Raw genomic sequence first — 12158 nt, 5'->3', positions numbered from 1 at the left:
CTCTGAAGAAGAGGCAGGAAATGATGCTGAAAAGGTGTCTGGGACTACATAACCAACTCTGCCCTATACCAAAGAATGGGATCAAAGTCACCAAGGATCCTCTTTGGTACTCTTCTGTAAACATTAATCTCACTAAAGTGAGACCAAAGTCCATGCCTTTATTGAAAGTGTTGGTATATGAAAGTATTGGTTAGGCATGCCATGTAAGCATAGTTGTAGGAATGGAAACACATCATCATTTGCTGCAGACATTAAGGACTTCTATGAAGGTAAGAGAGTTTCTGGAAAGCGAGCAGTGATTACAGTCAATAAGAGACGTGCTCCAGAGCCTCTGCCTGGTCTTTAGGCTGTGACCTGTCTTCAAGGACCGCGAATTCAGTCGTCTCAGTTCTTCCAACCATCTGACAGTGAAACAGCTGTTTAGATTAAGGAGGCTAGTGATAACCTGCTGAGTGCCTCAGGGACATGGCTCATGACCTGGCCATGTGCCACAGCACCTGTCGTGACAGGTTTCGAGACAAGAAGGGCTAGAGTGTGTGGGAGGCAGGCAGTGAGGGGATGTGCCAGTGGACAAGTGAACGTTACAGACTTCATCAGGGAAGGAAGGAAGAGGTCCAGCTGCTGAAACCAGAGAGGTCTAGACAGATCCCCAGCAGCCTGCCTTAGGAACTGGGAGCATTTTTGTTGCTTGTGTGATGCAGAGGCTGGGGAGAACCAAGGTTGTACAGGGACTCGGGGACTCAAAGGAAAAGGGAGAGAAGTAGACCAAGGCTCAGTTCCTGAATAAGAGAGAGGAGATGGTTCACAGGCAACATAGTGAGACTCAGGTCACGGAAGGACTGGGCAGGACTTCAATGAGACTGGCTTATCGTCAAAAATAATAAAACTGAAAAGGACATGCAGAACTACAGAGCTGAAGGACAACAGTGATCCCAGGTTCCAGGGTCAAGGGACTTTGGCTTCAGGAGCCAGCGAGCTAAGGAGCTGGAGCTAAGGGACCCACAAGAGCTGTACCTCACACAAGGCTAAAAGGTAAGAGGAACTGCACTGTCTGATTCAGACATAGCTTTAGGTTGTTTGCGTTTCCAGTTCCCCCTTCGGTGCCACTTTCTGTAGGGCTGCTTTTTTCCTGGAGGTGAAAGTGTGAATAGATTGTTGTTTCTTCCTCCCACCTTCAACTTTAGCCAAGTTTGCAAATAGCTAAATCTAAAAACATGCTCCATACTGGTGCACCGTGTGTGTGCGTGCGCGTGCAAGCTCACGTGCACATCTGCCTATCTGGAACTAGGTCTAGGTCGCTACAATATCCCAACGCAATGTGAGCATAAAAATTGTTACCATTTATCGAGCACTTACTGTGGGCACAGTGAGGAATTCTTGAATCTCTAATCCCTATAATGCCAGAGGATAGGATTTCATTTATTCCTTTACAAGGCTAATGCTGAGCCTCTCCAGTGCTCCCCAGAACAGAGTTTACGACAGAAAATAATATAACACATGAATATAATATCAACACACCTTCCTGTAAAAGGCAAGGTCTAGAAAAGTAATGTCTACACTTAGACAACTAGCCGGACCATTCTACCTGAAATGCCTAAGTCAGCCAACCGACTGATCTGACTGATTTCATCCAGTGAACTGACTGACTGACTGGCTCGGTGGAATAACACAGTTACTTCAGCATCATGTTGCCACAGCTTTGCAATGTGTCTCTGCTGATGAAATGAAGTGAAAGGCGATGAAATTACTACAGATATTTCCCATTTCAAAGATGCTAGCCTGGATTGTTAAAACCTCAGGAACTTTTGCCATAAGCCAAACGGTATGACGTAGAATGAAAAAGGGACCCCATGGACAGATCCCTAGACTGGGTTTGCTTTTGTGCCTGGTGTTGCTTTTTTTTGGTTTTTTGGTTTTGGTTTTGGTTTTGCATTTTTTTAGCCCTGGGTTTGCTTTTGTCCACCTAAATCTCAACTCTGGCTACTCAGAATCATCTACAAAGCTTTTAAAACCATTCATGCAGGAAGGTCCCAAAGACACTGATTAAACTGGTCTGGATGGGAACCTGGACAAGGGTACCTATTTTTAAAACTTCCCAGGTGATGATAACAAACAGCCATGATTGAGAATCCTGGCTTTTAGTGATAGGGTCCCTCTGAGCCTCAGTTTCCTGTTTATTTAACAAGAATTTTGGACCAGGTGATACCTAGAGCCCTGTACAATTCTAAGATTCCTTGCTCGTTTTGATCCCATCCCCAGATGACAGGCAGCTCTGAAAAGACCACTTACTCTTTGGATAATTCAATTCCCGAATGCTGCCAAGACGGTTGACCTACCACGGTGGGCTGGCATGTAGGTTCATGAGATCGTATTTGCAAAGTGTTTAGAGCTCTGGGGGAGGAATCTCTAATACATGCAGCTAAAGAATGATTACAGCAACATTAATGCATTTTTTTTTTTTAGAAGAGTAAACCACAGTTCATAAACTCGCATATGCCATAAGTAGACTATCTTCCCTGGATGGAGAGTGGCAGCGTGGAAAGTAGATAAAAGAAGGTCTGCTCTTGTTAAGACTAGATGCCAGGTCAAGGCTTCATGAGACATGTCTATGCAATCACAATTGATACGGACTGGACTTTAATCTATGCAAATTCCTCTGGTCCCCAAGCACACCTCCGGTAGACTTGTGACCCGCGTCTTTGTGGGTCTACTTCCATGTAATAGGGACAGACGATTAATCTCTGGGCCTTTTCCAAGAATAAATAGTCATCAGTGGGACTCTATTTCTAAGATGTTACTTCCTGTGCTGTTTTTGACACATTAAAATTAGAAGAGACGAAATAACCTTCTTTAAGAACTGATTCATTTGACCTGCCCATGCATAGGCTATAGCAACAGAAACAGATTGCAAAGACTCTAGAGACCGAGAGAGGCGAATCTGTGTCTGGCTCTACCTCTTATAAACTCCATGACTTCTGGAAAGTCTCTTACTTTCTTCTACCTTATTTTCTTCTAGATAACAGATGAAAAGCACCTAGCAAAATGCCTAGCATAGTTCAACAAATATTTAGTTTCCAATCTCTGTATCATACATGGGGAACCACGGGTAGATAGTATCGGGGATTTACAAGTAACAGTCACTCTGCCCAGATGGCACTGAAGGCCTCTGGTAAGCCAGATCTTTCGTTTTTCATGGCCCATCTGCAATCTCATTCATTCATCCACTGACTTACATTCAACCAGTTTCTACGTTCTGTCTAATATAGAGACAGACTTTGTCATTAATGATCAATTAATAACTGAAATTCTAGGGAACTTGAAACACTCCATTTTAGAGTTCTTTGCAAACAACTGGGATGCACCAAGTGATCTGAAAATTTATATTACTGTTTTATTTATGAATCAGTAATTCTGATCATAACATGAACTGATGAAATAAAAATTAACTTGGAATCTTGAAGAAGGCTGGATTCATGTATAGGTTTAAGCATTTCAACAAAAACACCAATAGGTTTTCTTTGGAACTTGGAAAACTTATTCTAAAATTCCTCTGTTACAACAAATAGTTTAAAATGGTTTTCAGCGTTTTTGAAAAAGAAAATTACAAAGTGTGATGCTGACAACAAAAAGAGACCAGCGGAACTGAACGGAGACTCAGGAACAGACCCAGGTCTATGCAAGCATTTAATACATGATAAAAAGAGTATCTCAGTTTAGTTGGGAGGGCAGGATTAGTCAATAAATATTGCTGGGGCCATTGGTTAACTATTTGGGAAAAAGTTCATTTGGCATCTCAATCCAAATCATTCACCATATTAAAAGGTAGATAGAACGAAATATGTTAAAAAAAAATCCATAACACAACTCAATGGAAATACAAAGTAGTATCTCATGCATGTCTAGAAAAGACTTTCTAAGTTTAAAAGCAATTTAAAAATTAAAAGAAAAAGGAAGAAAATTTGACAACATGAAATTTTAAAACTGCATAAAAATTATGTAAAAGGCTTTTGAACTGGGAAAATTTACAACAAACAATGGTTACTCCTGATATCATCCAAATAATTTAGAAAAACACTGAGACTATTAGGTTAAAAGTCTGTGGACATGAACAAAAAATACACACACACTTAGGGGAAGGACAGGACTAAAGATGCAGACATAGAGAATGGACTTGAGGACACGGGGAGGGGCAAGGGGAAGCTGGGACAAGTGAGAGAATGGCATAGACTTACATATACTACCAAATGTAAAATAGATAGCTAGTGGGAAGCAGCCGCATAGCACAGGGAGATCAGCTCGGTGCTTTGTGACCACCTAGAGGGGTGGGATAGGGAGGGTGGGAGGGAGACGCAAGAGGGAGGGGATATGGGGATATATGCATACATATAGCTGATTCACTTTGCTATACAGCAGAAACTAACACAACATTGTAAAGCAATTATACTCCAATAAAGATGTTTAAAAAAAAAAAGAGTTAGTCAACCAGATTAGATAATAGAATCAGCAGCAGCAGTAATAGCAGCTACAGCCATAAAAGTGCCAGATAATTTAAACTGAGGACAAGGCAGAATCTGGATATTCATTAACACAGGGGATTATTTTAAAAAGACCATTTGCCAGAAAATGACAAAATCATTGGGAATATCAGAGGTTGGCAAAAGAGCCTTGCTACCATGTGAAGTTCTAGGACCGAGTCCATGGACTCTCCTGAACAGTGGTTTACAAGCCACTTAATATTGGTTTGTAGATTTCAAAAAGCCTAAAAATCCCTGCTTACTGTGTATACAAAACCCTTGTCCTAACTTGACCAAATGTTCTCAGAGAACCTATCTGTATTACAGTGAACTGGAAGCAGGAAGAGAAAGAGACACTGAGCCACAACTGAAACCTAAACCACAACTGAATAATGTTCCCTAAATAATAGAAATTGCACATGCTGGTGTTGCCTGATTTAACATGATACTGTAGGAGGACAAGTTGAGTTAACTGTAACTTATATGAAGCCCAGAAATAAGTCAGTACCCATATAGTCCAGTTCTTGCATGAAATCACATTCAGAGAAGCACAGTTCAGAAACCAAAAGCGTATTAAAAGGAATTCACATCTTTACATGCATCTCTCTAAGAATGTAGAGTGAGGTTGAATTTATAACCCACAATAACACTTCTCAAATGCCCATTCCCTCCCCTCCCCAAGTCTTTCTCATTCCACAAATGCTCCACAACCTCTCATAGCCAAACTCCACCACATTCTCTAATCTCTGCCCCTGTGTCTCTTTAAAAATCTCTGCTACCTTCCTTGGTCCTTTCAGATACTCCAATCCTTTTCCCCCAATTTCCATGATTCTGCTTCACAAGTCCAGAGTCTGGATGGTACAGACTAAACTCTTCAGGAGAGATGGCAGGAAAAGGTAAGGAGGAATGCAGGCTAGAAGCACAAATTAATAAATCATCTACCTATCACACATTCAATTTTCAGTTATAATTTTAAAGATGAGTCAGAAACTGACAGACCAAATTTGACGTTAATTGCTACCCACGTATTTAGGTACATTTTAGTGCAATTTTCATGGAAGTAGCATTCATGTCTTGTCTTTGTGCTCCAGCAGCCATAGCATCTAGAAGGCCTGATATATAGGAGCTATAAAATAGAGACACACTAGCTGATAAGACAATTAGAGCAGTTTGGAGGCTAGCAAAGAAATTTCCTCAAATAGCACAGCTTTGGGGCTTCTGACCTTGTCTGTTAGTTAATACCTTGAAGAGTGTCAGCTCCTGCCTTTCCTAGACCCTTGCAGATGACATCTCTAAATGCTCCTACTCATAAACACAAGAAGAGAATGTCTAAATCCTCAGCCCATCAGTGACTGAAAGGCTCCCCTACCCGCCATCATGTTGGCTTGGTCTGTGTACTTAACATCGTGCATGCTTTGGGTCTCTTGCTTTAATAATGCTGATCAAGATGAAGTAAATATAGGAAAACCTTGTTCTTGGGTTTCAAACAACGTTATTCTATTAGCCTGACTTCTCAGAAGCAACTTTTATGTTGTGTTATTCTATTTGTTCTAAAAGATCAAAAACGAAGTTCAGCAATACATTAGATTAGCGTGTTTCTTGCCTGACCTAAGTCAGCATATGCCCAACTCTAATTCAGTTCATTTTGAATGATTACCCTTGGAAAATCTAAAAGATTTAAAAGAAAGAGCTTAGAACAACGATATCAATTAAAATTCTCTTTTGCTTGGAAACCAGGTGATAATGAATAGCATGTATCTCCAAGGGGACGACAATGGGAAGATGCATGTACAAAGAATAACAAATGGTTTATGAGTAATGTAAATTCACAAGAACTGTTCAATTAAGGTTTCTGAATTTTTTAAGAATTCTACTCAGTGTTAAAATCAGTGAATACAGTATTGGTTTTTATATACTGATGGATCCTTGTTAGGAGACAAAAATCACATAAATTATTTTAGCAGAGAGAATTTAGTATAAAGAATTAAACTCTGGGCTTTCTACTGAGTTATTTGTAGTGAGGTGGATGGACCTAGAGTCTGTCATATAGAGTGAAGTAAGTCAGAAAGAGGAAAACAAATACAGTATGCTAACACATATATATGGAATCAAAAAAAAAAAAAAGTTCTGAAGAACCTAGGGCCAGGACAGGAATAAAGACACAGATGTAGAGAATGGACTTGAGGACACGGGGAGGGGGAAGGGTAAGCTGGGACGAAGTGAGAGAGTAGCATTGACATATACACTACCAAATGTAAAATAGATAGCTAGTGGGGAGCAGCTGCATTGCACGAGGAGATCAGCTCAGTGCTTTGTGACCACCTAAAGGGGTGGGATAGGGAGGGTGGGAGGGAGACACAAGAGGGAGGAGATATGGGGATATATGTATATGTATAGCTGATTCACTTTGTTATACAGCAGAAACTAACACAACATTGTAAAGCAGTTACACTCCAATAAAGATGTCTAAAAAGAGAGAATTAAACTAAGTAAAAGAATGAAAAACTGAAAAACTAAGAATTCAAAAAAAATTAAAGAACAATAAAGTGTCATGAAACTAACAACCATAGGAAGCAGCTACCACCTCTAGGGTTAGGACAACAAAGGGAAGACGTTGGAACTATTAAAATTAGAACTTTGAACAAGGAGCCCCATGGAGCTGATATTCAGATCTCTGAAGAAAAGATGTTCCTCAGCTGTAGCAGGTGTCTCTGAGTTTGGAGGAGGGACCCCATGGGGCAGGGATTCAGACTTCTCAGAGGGGATGCTTAATGACAGCTGCTGGTGTCCCAGAGGGACACAATGAAACTTAATTCTGCAAAGGTTAGAAAATCTGCAAACTGAATTCAATTGCTTCTATGCGAATTAAGTGCCACTGTCGGAGAGTGATACTGAGGAGAAACCAAGCTGACCAGAAGAATGGGAAGAACCTCCTTTCTTCTTTCTCCTCCAGATTTGTAGTTCTCGCTGATGCCCCCTTTGTCAGGGTCTAACAGTAAGCTAACTGACAAGAAAATCTTACTTGCAGAATCCAGCCCTAACATCACAAAGCAGAGTAAAAGGATGGATTTGGACCTGAGACACAATTTCAGGCTCAATCTCACAAGCTGCATAACTGATGCAATCTACCCCTTTGGTACTCAGCATCCATTCACACTTACTCTACATATATTTGAACTTTCATACAGCAACAAGAAGAACTCCGTATTTGCACCTAACATAATGGAACTATTCTTTAGACAAGTGAAGGCATTCTTACTCTCCCCAAAATGTGGAGATGCAAAGTCCCAACTATCATTGTATCCCTCTTTGAGCTATGTTAATTACACCTCAAATTCAGTCACAGCCATATGTAAATGTTCTGTTATCTAAAGATGATGTTGTAAAGTTTGCCTCCAACAAAACTTGCATAAGTTTCTAAAGAAAAGGAAAATGTATATGTGTATGTACACACATACACCGACAAGAAAGAAGATATATAAATAGCTGCTGCAGACCTCATTTCAGCCTTTGCTGATATTTATAACCCCTTTCTTCTTCATCCCATTCATGTTTTCTCTGTCCTCAGGCAGGGCCTCAGGTGGTCAGGATTCTCTACCCTACATGCAGACCAAAACTTTATTTCTGAAGGCTCTAAATCTCTAGTTGTCCTATCTTTTTTTAGTTTCTGTAGTTTCCTATTAACTTTTGCTCTTGAACAGGAAGTACCAAGAAATCTCCAAAAAATTTCCTGGGTTCCAAACATATTCCTCTGATGTAGTTTGAATGTTCATGTCCCTCCAAAATTCATACGTTGAAAACCTAATGCCCATGGTAATGGTATTGGGAAGTGGGGCCTTTGAAAGGTGATTAGGTCCTGAGGATGGAGCCCTCACAAATGGGATTAGTGCCTTTATAAAAGAGACCCCAGAGAGATCTTTTGTCCTTCTACCATGTGAGACTACATACAACAAGAAGTCTGAAGCCCTGAAGAGGGCCCTCACCTGACCATGTCTGAGACCATCCTTGTCTGATCTCAGACTTTCAGTATCTAGAACTGTGAGAAATAAATTTCTGTTCTTTTTAAACTAAACAGTATATGGTATTTTGTTACCAAAAAGACTAAGACATCCTCATTGCCACGATTGTATAGCAGGAATCCAGTTCCCCACTGGAAATTAGAATCAAGCAGTAGAATAACCTCCTTCTTGACCTGTTAGTTCAATGACATGAGGACTCAAGTGGCAGTCTCAACACTTAGTTCAACAGAACCACTGTGGTGTCCCCCTTGGGAACCAAGACCACCAAACCATCTGTAAACCAGGCCTACCCAAGGTTTGTTCCTTCTCAGTCATAAGTTCATAAGGAATTCTCCATGAAGCCATAGGTATGGAAGAAAGAAAAAGACAATACACCAGCAGTTAGTGCTGAAGGAGCCTGAGGTACCTGCTCATGCAACTCCCTTGTTGTGTTGTTTAGCACAAGCTCAGCTGAATTTATTTGCCATTTTCCATTTGATAATTGGTTGCTATTGCTCATACCTAAATTTAGGGCTCAGTGGCTCAGAGAACACCTGATTTATGACAGAAATCTTAGATCATCTAGTCACTTAATGTCTAATGATTAAACATTCAGTCTCTCCTGAGGCCTAGTAGCAAATCTGGAGCTATTTCTCAAAAGAATAGCTATCTGTAAAAGAGAGCATGGGTTTGCTCAAAAGCTCTAGATTATCTGCCCTATAATTCTCCTATTAGTGCTTGTCAAAGCCCTCATAGTGCATCACTAGATTCCACAGGCTTTTCAGTACCATCAGATCATAAACCCTAAGTGAAAAAGAAGCTTTCATTGCAACTTGGACTTGCTACACAGCCTTCTCTTGCTGTTCTCATTCAAAAGTGGCAGCCTACAGTTACTCAGTAGGAGGTAGCAAACACTCAGATACGATACACGTTGCCTCCAAAATCCAAAAAGGCCTACCAAGCATTGGGCCTCGTTTGGTTATTTGGTAGTGCAAGGTGCAGCAACTTGTCTTTCATCCTTGTCGTGGTACCTCAGAAATTTCGCTGAGTTGGTTTGGCGGGTCTCTAAATTTTCATGGGTTTATAACCCATTCTTTGTTTCTCATATGTCTTACTAAGGCATCTAAATAACTTGCTATTTCCTGTTCATCAGAGACAATAAGCATATCATCAATAACGCATCACTTCTACCATCAGTGGGGAAATGTAATGTTGTTTAAAATGTCAAGGTATTCTCTGTGGAAGATATTATGACAGAAAACAAGAAAATTAATGTAGTGCTGAGGAAGGACCACGAAAGTTTATTATAGGTCCTACCATGCAAAACCAACTACCTTTGTGGTTCTTGCAAATTAATATGGAGGGGAAAAAGCATTTTCCAGGTCAATAGCTGCACACCAGATGCCAGGTTGTGATTTGCTTTACTATCTGCTTCAGTAAAGGTGCCACATCTTGAGCAGCAGCTGCAATTAAACTCAACACCTGATTAAATGTACACTATTCCACAGTCATTCTCCAAGATCCATCCTACTTCTACAGATCCAAACAAGCAAATTAAATAGAGATGCAACCCATATCATTATACCTGCATCTTCCAAGTCTTTGATGGTGGCAACAATCCCTGCAATTTCTCCAGAGATACAGTATTGCTTTTGTTTACCATTCTGGCAGGAAGGGGAAGTTCTAGGGGCATCCACGTGGTCCTTTGTATCTAATGTCTTTACTTCATAAGTCAGGAAAGCTGTGTGATGATCCTTCCAACTGACAAGTATGTCTATTCAAATTAAGCAGTCAGTAACTTAGGAAATAACAGGAGTCTGCAGATCTATTGAGGCCACAGTGATTCAAATTTAGGCCAAAAACTCCCTATGTATCACTTGACCACCATACACGCTACTTTGACTAGTGGACAACAGTGGCATTTTGGTTCCCCTGGATTTAGCATCAATTCAGAGCCTTGTAGTAATCCTTCAAAAGTCTGGGTATTTCCTTTTTCCCAGTGTTTATTCACTCTAGTAAAATGCTACAGTTCCCTTTGGAGAAAGATTTTCAGTACATGAAAAATTTTCTGACATGATCTTATACTTCAGAAAAATAAGGGTTTTTCGTGAAAGCATTTATGGTAGAGCAAAAAGATGATGAAATATTTGTTTCCATTCATTCATTCAAAAAATATTAAGTGGGGCTTCCCTGGTGACGCAGTGGTTGAGAATCTGCCTGCTAATGCAGGGGACACGGGTTCGAGCCCTGGTCTGGGAAGATCCCACATGCCGCAGAGCAACTAGGCCCGTGAGCCACTACTACTGAGCCTGCGCGTCTGGAGCCTGTACTCTGCAACAAGAGAGGCCGCGATAGTGAGAGGCCCGCGCACTGCGATGAAGAGTGGCCCCCACTCGCCGCAACTAGAGAAAGCCCTCACACAGAAACGAAGACGCAGCACAGCCAAAAATAAATAAATAAACAAATGTGGGGTTTAAAAAAAAAAAAAATTAAGTGTACCAGAACTTGTTAAAGCTGACAGATATAAAGAAGTAACCCTAAGGATCTTACAATTTAGTAAACAGAAAAAGTAAATAATCTTATATTTCATATAACTTCAGATTGTGACAAATTCAACAAAAGGAATAAACAAGGTGATACGATAGAGATATCGGATGGAGATTTGGGGGGTGACACATCAGAAAAAGTGGTTGACAAAGGCTACTCTAAAAATGTGAAACTGAAGTTAAAACCTGAAGAAAACAATGAAACCAGCCATGACAAGCTGGTAGGATAACTTCCCAGGCAGAAAGAACAAGTCTGGAGGAGAGCCTGAGGCGGTATGAGCCAAAGGAAGGGTGGTAGGAGACGAGCTTGGAGAGACAAGTTGAGGCCAACACGCAGGTCTTTATAAGTAAGGAATTTGTACAGTGAGTTCTGCTATACTACAACATACACATTTCTGAAAACCACAGAGCTATGCAAAATCCTACAGTGAAAACACACGGCTCACGGGAAAACAAAGGGCTAAAGGTAAAAGACTCAAAAACTTGGCGACACTTAAAAAATGATAGAAACCTAACATAGCAGCATATTTTTTAACAATTAAGTACATAGATACTACAAAAACCACGGCACTTTACCTTTAAAAAGACCCGAAGTTTGCTGGTGGAAGCGGGAGTCTGAAGGGTTGCAGCTCCGAGTTCTTCTGGAGTGGCGGAAGGAGGGTTATCTGAAACCCAGGAAGAGCTGTAACACCTGCTGTGCACAGGTGTGGCTCACAACCCTCAGTGAACCGCGGTGGCTGCTGGGTGTGTGAGGTGCGGGCACGTGTGCCTCATTCACCAGGGGCAGTTCCTGCATTCACCTGGTGTTTTTCACACATAAGCAAATGTGAAACTCGCATTATGCTTAAAATTGTTCCTTACACATAGCAGTCACTTCTTCAAAAAAGCATTACAGTAGAACTGACTGTATTTTATTTTAATGGTAGGGGAAGCCACTGGGAGGTTTTTAAATAGTGAAGTGGCATGATGGGATTGTGTTTTAAAAGCTTACCCTGGCTGATCTGTTGCAAATGGATACAGATGGGGTAGGAATGTTGTTTACTGGGCTGGGTAAGAGAGAGGGGTAGGTTGGAGGGAAGTGGTCTAGTGGGAATGACGAG

The 12158-nt window shown here is 40.9% G+C and overlaps 1 long non-coding RNA gene across 1 annotated transcript in view; it reads right to left on the bottom strand.

Moving 5' to 3' along the window:
- Positions 1–11885, bottom strand: part of LOC137223444 (uncharacterized) — a 118509-nt gene extending 106624 nt beyond the window's left edge. Inside the window, exon 1 of the long non-coding RNA XR_010942879.1 lies at positions 11635–11885. This is a non-coding gene — a long non-coding RNA (uncharacterized lncRNA). The remainder of the gene's footprint in view (positions 1–11634) is intronic.
- Between the last annotated feature and the right edge of the window lie 273 nt (positions 11886–12158).

This window comes from Pseudorca crassidens, chromosome 4 (assembly GCF_039906515.1).
Source record: "Pseudorca crassidens isolate mPseCra1 chromosome 4, mPseCra1.hap1, whole genome shotgun sequence".
Lineage (NCBI taxonomy): Eukaryota > Metazoa > Chordata > Mammalia > Artiodactyla > Delphinidae > Pseudorca > Pseudorca crassidens.
This window is presented reverse-complemented; position numbering and strand designations above follow the sequence as displayed.